This window comes from Palaemon carinicauda, chromosome 29 (genome assembly GCF_036898095.1).
Source record: "Palaemon carinicauda isolate YSFRI2023 chromosome 29, ASM3689809v2, whole genome shotgun sequence".
Classification (NCBI taxonomy): Eukaryota; Metazoa; Arthropoda; class Malacostraca; order Decapoda; family Palaemonidae; genus Palaemon; species Palaemon carinicauda.
In genome coordinates, this window is record NC_090753.1 from 88,735,090 (window position 1) to 88,747,335 (window position 12,246).

At 47.9% G+C, this 12,246-nt stretch overlaps 1 long non-coding RNA gene across 4 annotated transcripts in view; it reads right to left on the minus strand.

Annotated features, from left to right (window-relative positions):
• Window positions 1–8: 8 nt before the first annotated feature.
• LOC137622344 (uncharacterized) overlaps window positions 9–12,246 on the minus strand; it is an 80,223-nt gene continuing 67,985 nt past the window's right edge. For 2 of the 4 annotated variants that reach the window (XR_011040438.1, XR_011040439.1), the window contains 3 exons: window positions 11,838–11,985; window positions 10,063–10,219; window positions 9–1,365 (listed from right to left, as the gene is read on the minus strand). This is a non-coding gene — a long non-coding RNA (uncharacterized lncRNA). The remainder of the gene's footprint in view (window positions 1,366–10,062; window positions 10,220–11,837; window positions 11,986–12,246) is intronic. The other 2 variants (XR_011040441.1, XR_011040440.1) reach the window with 2 other exon arrangements.

Here is a 12,246-nt window from a genome sequence, read left to right on the forward strand (position 1 = left end):
ACTATAAATTGAATTTAAGCTTTTATATAATTAGAATAAACAATTGATTCAAATATATTACTCCTATGCAACTAGAATAAACCAATGGGACAGATACAGCACTACACTATCTTTGTAGAGAAGTTTTCATAATTTATATGCTTATGTAAGATGTAAATTTTATTTATTAGCTTTAACAGCCTTATTGTTACGACGACTCAGAACTGTACATAGCTGTATATAGTTAATGCAATAACAAATACTAACTTGTATGTGTAGAGGAAAAATGTTAGTATTTTTTACATTTGTATAAAAATCTAGTAAAGTAAAAAAAAATTTTTTCCAGGCAATGAGAGGACACTACGTTTTCTAGTAAAGTAAAAAAAAAAATTTTCCAGGCAATGAGAGGACACTACGTTTTCTAGAATGAGAAGAAATAAAAATATAGAATAACGTGGCTGAAGAAATGACCAGGATGTTTGTAACAAGAGCAAGCAACAGCAGTCGACTAAAGGACCAGAATGTCTAACAAGAGCAAATAAGTGCCAGAAAAAAAAGCAGCAGAAAACCTTTGTACAGACAGTTGTATTGAACAGGTTTTTAAAAATGTGATTTTCATTTTATATATAATTAATCCCTTGTACCACAAATGAACTGTTGTGAAGTTATCTCTCCTATTCAGTGTTCTTCTGGGCATGATTTTTTTTCCACTGTTTGTCGTTTACACAATTTTTCACTTGTGACCCTATTTTTCTTTTTCTTGATTAAGGATTTTCTAAATTTCATCGCAATATTGTAAAGTTAACATTCGAAAACTACTTGGCTTTGTATCTTTCCCTTTCTTGCAAGGCAAGTTTTAAATCTCTTTTCTTCCTGTAGTCTTACGTTACAGCCTCATGGACGTAGGACCTTGCATTACATCATAGATAAGTTATAGGCTACCTAGGAGAAATTTAAGTGTTAGTAGGCAAATTTCAAATTAAAAACAGACAACTACGTGTTTTTCTCAAATGACTTTTAATGAAGTTAGAAATACCAATTTACAAATTACCAATTGAGGGTTGTTCCTAAAGCTGAATTTTGTTCTTTTCCATAATGTCCTACTGAAATTATAAACATTGTTTTACGCTTTTCCCTTAAATTTTTTACCCAAATTATACAATAAATATTACAGTAATTTTTATATTGCATTTTATACCCTATCCAAACAGCCCATGTTTGGAAATATAAAATCCTACCTCGCTTAATTCCTCGTAAATTTATGTGCTTCCTTCTTTTATACTAGGTTGCAAAACAAGTTCTATTATTGTTCGATGTGATGGTGCCAGTGGTCTCAAACATTGTGTTGATCGTACAGACCACACTATCCACAGCCAACCATTTTCGCTGTAACAATAGATTTTATTAGGTAATTCAGCTTTAAAATCATATACAGCAAATCTTGGACATATATGATCTAGTTCATCAACTTAATGAAACCCAAACTTGGAAACTTCTCAAATAGATAGGACATTCCATTCTTTCTAGGGTAGTGTAATGTCTGCATTATTCAAGACTTTTGAAAAGAAATCTTACAAATTCCATGTCCATGCAATATAACAATGACCAATAATAACTAGCAATATAACAATGAACAATAATAACTACAATGGCAATGGAGCTAGTTGCGTTATGAATAATGACCCATGGTGGTTTCCAAAACACCTGGAAAATAATTTTACAAAACATTGCAACCAACTTGAGTTTTAGAAATTAACATTAGGGCAAATAATAAAAAGAAAAAGTGAAAACACAAGTGGATCTATACCCAAAACGTCTTAAATAGACATTAAAAAATGCAAGAAATTCCTTGAATTATGCCAAAGAAAACTGATCTTTATCACTAAATAGCCATATCCTCCCATCCACGAGTTTGCATTCTTCAAAATGCAGCAAGCTGTTGCTATATAAACACTTAATACTTGTCTTAATATGAGCAATGTATAAATGATAAACCACTAAAATTGATAAGACAAATCTTAAATAAAGTCAACCAAACATTTAAATTCTCTTTTCAAGGATTAACTTTTTGAGTCATTATACATTTTGTCATACATTTTATCATTATTGCAGTCCATATAATATTGGAACAAAGAATTAATATATCAATATTGAGACATTTGGGACAAAGAATGAATATAGAAACATTCAAGTTTCAACCAAATATCACTCCCTAAAACTTTAAAATGACAAATTCGGAGATAATTTGTATTTTTCCTAACCATACAAACCTTAGCTATTTACATTGGGTTTACCTTTTAGCGTAGCTGAAATGACGAGCCAATAGTTTTTAACGAGGGTTAATTACCCCCGCGCTAGTTAGCGGGGGTAGGGGAAGGGATAGTTTGCTACCCCTCCCCCCCCACACACCGGTGATTAGCTTCACTTCACTTAGAGGTAGGACTTGACTTGGGAGCCAGGGTTGGCAGGCAAATATGTGTAAATAGCTAAAGTTTGTATGGTTAGGAAAAATACAAATTATCTCCGAATTTGTCATTTGTTCCGTAACCGAAATACAAACCACGCTATTTACATTGGGTGACTTACCCCTTAGGAAGGGTGGAAAGTCCCCAGCCTTACTGACTTCGGCTTTGCCCGGGGACTCCATCCTTCAGTGAATAGCACTTGAGAGAAGGAGCCCCTGCACCTCACAAGTTCCTTGCATCGCCAGGAACGAGTGGCCTACATAAGTTGTGTGTGGAGGAAAGTGTGACTCGTCCTATGAAGTTGACCTTGAGACCTTTAGATAGGAATCTAGGATAGGACGTTCCCAATACCACCTCGTCAGGGTATGGGGGACGCAACAGTATTAAGCTTAATACTAGGAGCACAAGGAAGCATGGGTTACCTGCAGAGGTCGAGGTCAGCTATGCGAGGACCAGGATGCTGCTTCCCCAAGAGAGGGGAGAATGAACAAAGAAGTAAGGGTCAGACATACTCTTTCATTCACGCAGACTAAAACCGGGTAACAACGCCCTCAACCTACTTCTACTTGTCCATAAAGGAGCCTGAGGTTAGACCAGCTGTTGTGCAGCCACCACAGGGCCGATGGAAAACGTATCGAGGCTCCTGTGGGTCACGTCCTGCAGGTAGTGGGCTGTGAAGGTCGTCTGACGCTTCCAGACCCCAGCTTGAAGCACCTGCGTCACAGAGAAGTTTCTCTTGAAGGCCTGGGACGTAGCAACACCCCTGACATCGTGTGCCCTAGGGCGACGTGACAGAGGAGGGTCTGGATTCAAGGCGTGGTGAATAACCCTTCGAATCCAAGCTGAGATGGTGTTCCTAGTGACCCTCCTCTTCGTCCGGCCTGTGCTCACAAACAATGCTCGCACTTGAGGACGAACTGCAACCGTTCTCTTCAAGTAGTACCTCAGACACCTCACTGGACATAGTAGCAGCTGGTCTGGGTCGCTTGTTACAGAGCGGAGACTCGCGATCCTGAAAGAGTCGAACCGAGGATCCAGCACTCCAGGATTCTGAGTCTTGGCCACAAACTCAGGGATGAACCTGAACGTTACCTCCCCCCATCCTCTTGAATGGGCGATGTCATACGAGAGACCATGAAGTTCACTAACCCACTTGGCCGAAGCCAAAGCGAGCAGGAAAGCAGTCTTCCAAGACAGGTGGCGATCGGAGGCCTGGCGTAATGGTTCGAAGGGAGGTCTCTTAAGAGCCCTGAGGACCCGAACCACGTTCCAAGGAGGAGGTCTCACTTCCGACTGGGGGCAGGTAAGCTCATAGCTACGTATGAGTAGAGGGAGTTCCAGCGAGGAAGAAATGTCCACGCCCTTCAGCCTAAAGGCCAAGCTTAAGGCTGAGCGATAGCCTTTCACCGCCGAGACAGAAAGGCGCATTTCCTCCCGCAGATATACGAGAAAGTCCGCTATTGCTGGTATAGTGGCATCGAGTGGAGAGATACCCCTCCCACGACACCAACCACAAAATTCTCTCCACTTCGCCTGGTAGACTCCCTCAGAGGACCTTCGCAGGTGCCGAGACATTCTCTCCGCAACCTGTTGCAAAAAGCCTCTCTCCGTGAGGAGACGCTGGATAGTCTCCAGGCGTGAAGCCGAAGCCTTGTGAGGGACGTTGGAGTGGGGTTGTCTGAGAAGCTCGTGTCGTGGAGGAAGCTCCCTCGGAAGCTCCGTCAGGAGCTGCAGAAGATCCAGGAACCATTCCGCGTGATGCCATAGCGGAGCTACTAGTCATCGAACAGTTGACCGATAGTCTGGTCCTGTTGAGCACCCTTCTCATCAGACAGAACGGTGGGAAGGCGAACACGTCGATGTTGTCCCACCGTTGCTGGAAAGCATCTTGCCAGAGTGCCTTGCGGTTCCGGGACTGGGGAGCAGTACAGAGGCAGCTTGAAATTCAACGCTGTCGCGAACAGGTCCACGGTCGGGGAACCCCACAAAGTCAGGACTTTGTTGGCTATCTGAGGATCCAAAGACCACTCGGTACTCACTATCTGCGAGGCCCTGCTCAGACTGTCGGCGAGCACATTCCTCTTACCAGGAATGAAGCGAGCTGATAGTGTTATCGAGTGGACTTCGGTCCACCTCAGAATCTCTACTGCAAGATGGGATAGCTGCTGCGAAAAAGTGCCTCCCTGCTTGTTGATATAAGCCACTACCGTGGTGGTGTCGCTCATCACCACCACGGAGTGACCCGCTAGGGACCGTTGGAACTGTTGAAGAGCCAGAAAGACGGCCTTCAACTCTAGCAGGTTGATGTGCAGGCACTTTTCTGATTCTGACCAAAGGCCTGAGGTTCTCTGGTTCAGAACATGCGCCCCCCACCCTTCTTTTGACGCGTCCGAAAACAGAGTCAATTCCGGGGGGAGGACGAGAAGACTCACTCCCTTCCGCAGGTTCTCGTCGACCAGCCACCACCGCAAATTCGTCCGTTCCAAAGATGCTATTGGGATCAGAATGTCCGGGGAATTGGATCCTTGATTCCACCGGGACTTGAGCTGCCACTGCAGGGATCTCATCCTGAGGCGGCTGTTTGGAACCAGACGAGCCAGGGAGGACAGGTGACCTAAGAGACGCAACCACGACTGGGCGGGGAGCTCTTCTCGCCTGAGGAAGGGCTCCGCCACCCTCCTCAGCCTTGCTATCCTGTCATCTGATGGAAAGGCTTTGTGGAGATTGGTGTCTATCAGCATGCCTAGATAAACCAGTCGTTGGGACGGCTGCAGAGAGGACTTCTCGAGGTTTACCACGATCTCCAGATCCTGGCAAAGACCTAGAAGCCTGTTTCGGTGCCGAAGAAGGGTCGACTCCGAGTCTGCTAGGATCAGCCAGTCCAGATAACGAAGGAGACAAATGCCGTTCCTGTGCGCCCAAGATGAAATCAGGGTGAACACTCTGGTGAACACCTAAGGAGCTGTGGCGAGACCGAAACACAGCACCTTGAACTGGTAGATCTTGTCGTCTAGGCAGAATCTTAGATACTTCCTGGAAGACGGATGGATTGGGATCTGGAAGTACGCGTCCTTTAGATCCAGTGTGCACATGAAGTTTTGTGGTCTCACTGCAAGTCTGACCGTGTCCGCTGTCTCCATGCTGAACCGGGTTTGCTTGACAAACCTGTTCAGAGCTGAGAGATCGATGACAGGTCTCCAGCCTCCAGACACCTTCTTTACAAGAAAGAGTCGACTGAAGAAGCCTGGAGAGCCGTTGATGACCTCCTGGAGAGCACCCTTCTTGAGCATGGTCTCGACTTCGGCCCGAAGGGCCAGCCCCTTTGCCGATCCCGTGGCATAGGAGCTCAACGACACTGGATTTGCTGTCAGGGGAGGTTGAGATGTTGTGAACGGGACGCGATAGCCTTGGCCGATCACTGAAACCGTCCAAGCATCAGCCCCGTGTTGCTGCCACCTGCGGACGCAACGTTGAAGGTATCCCCCCACAGGTGGACACGCAGGGGGACTGCCACCCCTAGGGTTTGCGGCCGCGGCTGCTCCCACTAGGAGTCTTGCCTCCCCTGGAGGACTTGCCGCCCCTCTTGACCTTGGCTGGAAAGGGCTGGGGCTTAGACACCACTTTCTTAACTGCCGGTGCCTGCTTCGGAGCCTTACGAGGCTGCTGGTGCCGTTGCGGCGGAGCTGGAGGCTTATAGGGCCGAGCTGTAAGGGCCCTATGGAGGAGGGAGTCCGTGCTAGATTTCCTCCACCTCTCAGCCGTTCGCTCCATATCCTGTGGCTCGAACAGATTCTCCCCAAGAAGGGAAGCATGTCTGAGCCTACAGACATCCACGGCCTGGACCTTCGGGTGGAATCTCTCGGTCACCGCATCGCGCCGCTTCAACACCGAGTTGGCCCACAGGATGGTGACCTGGTGCGCCAGGAACTCGATGGAGCGGGTGCCTGAGAGTAAGGAGGTCTCCAGGGCCTTCCTATTGGTCTCCTTAGACAAGCCCTCGGAGCGCAATAGGATGCCCAGAGTTCCTAGCCATATCTCCAACCACGAATTGGCCTGCATGGCTCAGGATCTCCGACGCCGAGAACGACACCTGCCGGGCAGAGAGCTTCTCGAGGGGAACTCCCTTAGCCAGCTCCTCCACGGAGTGATGGAGAGAAAGAGCGAGACTGGACTCGCCCAAGATCTCAAAATACCTCCTCTGCTGGAGACGATGAGGAGGGATGAGTTTGTTCCCGGCAGAGGAACGACTGAAAGAGGCAAGAATCGCGAGCTGGGCGTTGGCCCTGGCTCTGGCACTTTTCAGTCCCCGAGACCAGGGCAGAGCCGCACTAGACTTAGGGGCTTTTTGAACATCGAACACTTCGTCCAAGACTGTGTCCTTGCCTTCTCGGGGGGCGATAACGGGGTCCATGAACCCGTTGAGTTGCCTCATCAGGCTCAGGACCTGCCAGAAGGCATGTTCAGATTCCTGATGATTTCCTCTTTGCGGGCTGGCAGCTAAGTCTCCTGTCCCTGGAATCTCTTCCTGGGGCGAAGCGTGGACGTTCCCCCGGGGAGCCGCGGGTTCCTGGCGAATCCTTGAAGACGATTTCGGGATGGTCTTGGAGTCCTTGGGTTCCCTCCTGGGAGGGATACAGGATCCCAACAAAGAGGTCCGGAGAGCCCCTTCTGCACGAGACGATTCTCCTCCATGAAGAGAAGGCTCCCCCCTTGGTGCTGAGGGGAAGACTATCGCTTCACTGGACTCACCCGAGGACGGAAAAGCCTCGTCCACGGGAGAAGGAGAAAACGCTTGCGCAGGGGAAGGGGCCTTCCCGACAGACCTCCTAGGAACCAACTTCCCCCTGGGGGAAGTCACCACAAAGTCCACTCCTCTCTTCCTCTTCAGCGTAGGTGAGGCAGACGTTGGTTTGTTGCTCTGATCGGCGAGTGCTGGCTTCATTACCCTCACTAACGCCCGCATCAGAGGACCAAACCAAGTCTGTTGTTCCACGGACACAGAGTCCGAAATCCTCGCTGGAGGAAAAGGGATCGGGCGATCCTTCGGAGTGGACACTACTGGACCTACCTGAAAAGGAAAGGGGGAAGAAAGACGCACTGACCTCTCTGAAGTGTCTTCCCTGTCCTGCACAACAGTCCTGCGTTTTGATGGAGGCGATCCAGAGCGCGGTCTGGTAACACGCGTTCCTGCTGCTGTCACTGGCTGTGAAATTCGGCGCGAACGGTGGTCGCACAGGCGAGTGGGCGCGAGGGCGTACAGGCGAACGAGCGCGTGGGCGAGCTGGTGAACGAATGCGTTGGCGCGACGGCGAGGGAACGCGTTGCCGCGTGGGCGAGTGAGAACGTTCCAAAGATCGCTGGCGACGTTGGTCAGGAGACCTGTAGCGCGTGGGAGAGCGATTGCGAGCAGGCGATCGGTGGTGCGCTGGCGAACGCTGGTGCGCAGGTGAGCGATGGCGCGTTGGCACATTGTGACGCGTTGGCTAGCGATAGCGCGTAGGTCGCGCAAGCGAACGATCGCGCGAGGGCAAACTAACAGAGTGCGAACCATGTCCTTCCAGAACCTCTGGGCGACGGTGCGTTGGAGAACGCATGTGCGCAGGCGATAGGTCACGCGGGCGGTCCGGAGATCGCCGATGTTCAGGTGATCGCTGACGCATAGGAGAACGCTGACAAGCAGGCGATTGTTGAATCGTCTGTGATCGCTGGCGAGCAAGAGGGCGACGCGTGGAATCCTGTGAAGGAACAGTTGGCGCGGCGCATTCACGAACAGGAAGCGCGTGGGCGAACATGTGTATTAGAAACACGCACTGGAGAACGCGGGCGATGTTGTGCAGGAACAAGCTGAGGATCGCGAGAGCGCTCAGGAGACTGATGGCGCGCAGGGCGCACAACAGGAACTGCAGGATATTCGGAGACCACAGGGGAGCGCTGGCGAGCAGAAGGGCAATGATCCTCAGAAGAGCGCTGACGAACAGGAGAGCGCTGACGATCAGAAGAGCGCTGACGAGCAGGAGAGCGCCTGTGCGCTAACACTGCAGAAGGGCGAGCAGGGGAACGCTGGCGCGCTGGGCGCTCTTCAGGAACAACAGGTTGAAGGATATCCTCAGGAGAGCGCTGGCGAGAAGAAGGGCGGACATCAGGAGAGCGCCGGCGAATAGGAGATCGCTGGCGAACAGGAGATTGCTGACGAACAGGTGAGCGCTGACGAGCAGGAGAGCGCCTGTGCGCTAACACTGCACGTGTAAGGGAAGAATCCCTTTGCCCCGAAGTGACCGTTGCCCGTCGGGTGACGAGGGCAGGTTGCTGAACATCTGCCCCAGAAGATGAAGGTCTGGCAGGCGTAGGAGACCGATCCCCAGAGAGGTCTAATGAAGCTGGAGCTGCAGGCTGTTTACGGCGAGGAGAGTCCCCTTCGGAGGAAGAAGATCCAGAAAGGCGCCTCTTAACACCCTTATAAGGAGACGGGAGGCCCTTGCGACGCAGCGGACGGTGAGCCTTACGGAGAAGGCGGCCACGAGGAAGATCGTCAGGACCATCAGTCCTCCGAAGGGGAGTCTCAGTCAAAGCACTCCCCTTGGAGGAAAGCTGGACAGCAGAAGAGCCCGTACGACTCCCTTCCCCCTTCGAAGGATGTACGGAAGGGGGAGGAGAGCCGTCAGCCCCAACATCCCCAACTGCACCTGCAGAGGATTGCCCCACCCCGTCGGAGGCCTCTGCCACCACGATGTTGACGATAGACAGAGGATCTACCTCTGCTATCACCGGCGACTGCTTAACGGCGGCCCCCAACTGGACAAGGTCAATCAGGGCAACCCTGGAGGGCAAGCCCTTAAGCCCCAGGGAAGCCCAAATCTGTAAAAGATCATCATTAGACAGAGATTCATCAATAACCTCCCCCGGAGGAGGAGGAGGAACCGCCCCGCTATGGGAGGCGACGCCCTCTCCCCCCACCCAAGGTCGGGAAACAGAACTAGGGCCTGCGCTACCACTCGGCCGACTCTCCTTAGGAGCCGAACGAGGGGGAGCTTCGGAGGAGGTTTGGGCGGCGAAAGAAGAGTCCCGAGAACCTTCCTCCTTCAAGGCAACCCCGGAAGGAGAACGGTCTCTCTTGGACTTCTTCTTACGCCGGCGGCCAAACCTCTCCCACTGGGAGGCAGACCACTCCCTGCACTCACTACACATATTTTCCTGATCACACCGTCGGCCTCGACACTGCGGGCAAAGGGTGTGAGGATCCGTGTCCGTGGCCGACATAAAGGTACCACAAGGGCGGCCGGCAATTCCAGGGCACGTACGCATAGTAATAATAAAGGTGGTCAACTTCTAACACACACACACAACTGAAAGAAAAAGCAGAAAAAAGATTAAAGGCTGTCAACGAGGACGATGGACAGACACGTCTGTTCATCGCCGGAGCCAAAAGTGAAGTGGAGCAAATCACCGGTGTGTGGGGAGGGAGGGGTAGCAAGCTATCCCTTCCCCTACCCCCGCTAACTAGCGCGGGGGTAATTAACCCTCGTTAAAAACTATTGGCTCGTCATTTCAGCTACGCTAAAAGGTAAACCCAATGTAAATAGCGTGGTTTGTATTTCGGTTACGGAACAATTATACTTACTGAAAAGAAGGTCTGCCAAGTAGAAGAATCCTTGCAAGTCCAAACTCAGCCACTGTACAGAACAAGAACCTTGTAAAGTCATCAATGGCCTTCTCTTTTACAAACTTATTCTATATTCTATGGCAGCTAGTCTGGAACCATCTAGTACAAGGAAAGCCTAATAGCAAAAGAGAAAACAGTGGTTTTAAGTTGCTACATTTCACTCTACACAAATGTAACAAAAATGTAATAATAAATTCAGTTTTTTAACCAACATAAGAGCAGTAGTGTGGAGATTGAACTCTCTTCTAGTGAAATTGCCTTTATGTTTATTGTTTCCCATAGAGGAGATTATACAAGGCTGTATTACGACTGGTAAACATTATACATTTATTTGTCCCAATTGTGAAGCTGTAAAAGTAAAACAAAGAATAGATAGGGCATACTGTGATTTTTCTTTTAGTTATCATGTAATTCACTAACAGTCAAAATGTTTAAGACCAAAATACCACCAAATTTAATGAAGGGATGATCATATACTAGATCAAAGTCCGCAACAACTTTACAATTACTTCAGGACCGTAACCAAGAATACTGAAAATCATATTTATAAAGAATTTTCTTTTTCTAACCAATATCATTACATATTTCAAATGTTCAAAGTACTGCCATTTGTATTTTTCCTAACAAAAAACTAAGTCCTTGAATAGGAGTATGATTTCAATAAAGATAAAATGACCATTTAAACTTCAACAAGGTGACTGTGGCTGCTGGCTGGTAGCCCTGTCCACCTACCAGATAGAGATAACTGCAATTTAACTTGACCTAGGGCTTGGAGAGGGAGGGGTCTGAGGCTGGCAGTTCCACTTAAAATGGAAGCGTGTTTGTATGGTTAGAAAAATTACAAAATGTCGGTGCACTTGTGTCCTCTGGAGCAGCTCAAGTGTTGACTTTGGTCAACCTCCTAATAACCTGAGTACTGTATGATGTAGCAGGTGTAGGCTAGAGCCCTACCAGAAGATTGGTAGGTAATCACAGAACAACTTACATCCCAAAGGATATGTTGTCTGAAAGAATGTCATTAAAAAAAAAATGAGTTTGCATACAATCTCCAGCACCCCATCGTTTGGGAGGACGGAGAGACTCTCCAATATAAGCATAGGGTAAATGCGATACTTTAATTTCTAGCCAAATACATGAACCATATATTTTACTACCTGTACTCTCTTTCTTGTTAAAGCCAGGTAATGATTGTCACAAAAATACAGGACAGTTGGCAAATGCGAATACAAACACCGCATGCGCATTAACTTAAAATCAGTCTCCCAGAAGTAAACATTGGACTTCCACTCCACATTTTATTCAACCAGTACATAAGTAATTATGCCCCAACCCCCATTAACCATATAAAGAAAAATACCAAACTAGCCAACACTCGTCCATTTCTTATAACGTACAGTATTCCAATTTTGCTAGTACAATACTGTATCATTAACCAAGCTTAGATTTAAAGAAAAGGGACTGTAAAGTTTGGTTGGCTTTTATCTAACATCGTCCAGTAAGAATACTGCACCCAAGGGAAGGGATGAAAGGAGAAAAGAGACCAGACATTCTCACCTCTCATTCTAATCTTGTGTCATGACCAGGAGTGACGTCGGCTAGCTTATACAATATAGAGTACTATATTCGTATAGAAGCTACCACAATTTCAAGGGTACCAAAGCATACTGGGACTTAAGGATATATTCCCAAGGCTAATGAGCAGTGAAGGTTGTTGGCCGTTTCTCGACTCTTACCTCCACGACTTGTGCCACCGACAGATTTTACTGATACTATACTTTATGGGCTCTCTTTCTGGATGGTCTGGCGATCGATCCTTCCACTGGGTGCTAGGGAATGGGACAACTTGCCACTGACCCAACTAGTCATCTCACATCTGAAACTCTGTAATCATTGTAAGACAACTTTATTCAAGAGTAAATAAAAAAAATTACTCGGTAATTTACATAACCGAAAAACATGGCCCTACAATACAAACATGCATTTACTAAAGCAATAATTAAAGAGTAACTGAATTCAATATTCAAAAAAATAAATAAAAATATTAAAAATAAGTTATTTAAAGAGGAGTAAATAAAAATCTGTTACCAACTCAACTGATTTAAAAAAAAAAGAAAAAAAAAATCTTCAAAATACCCAACTATC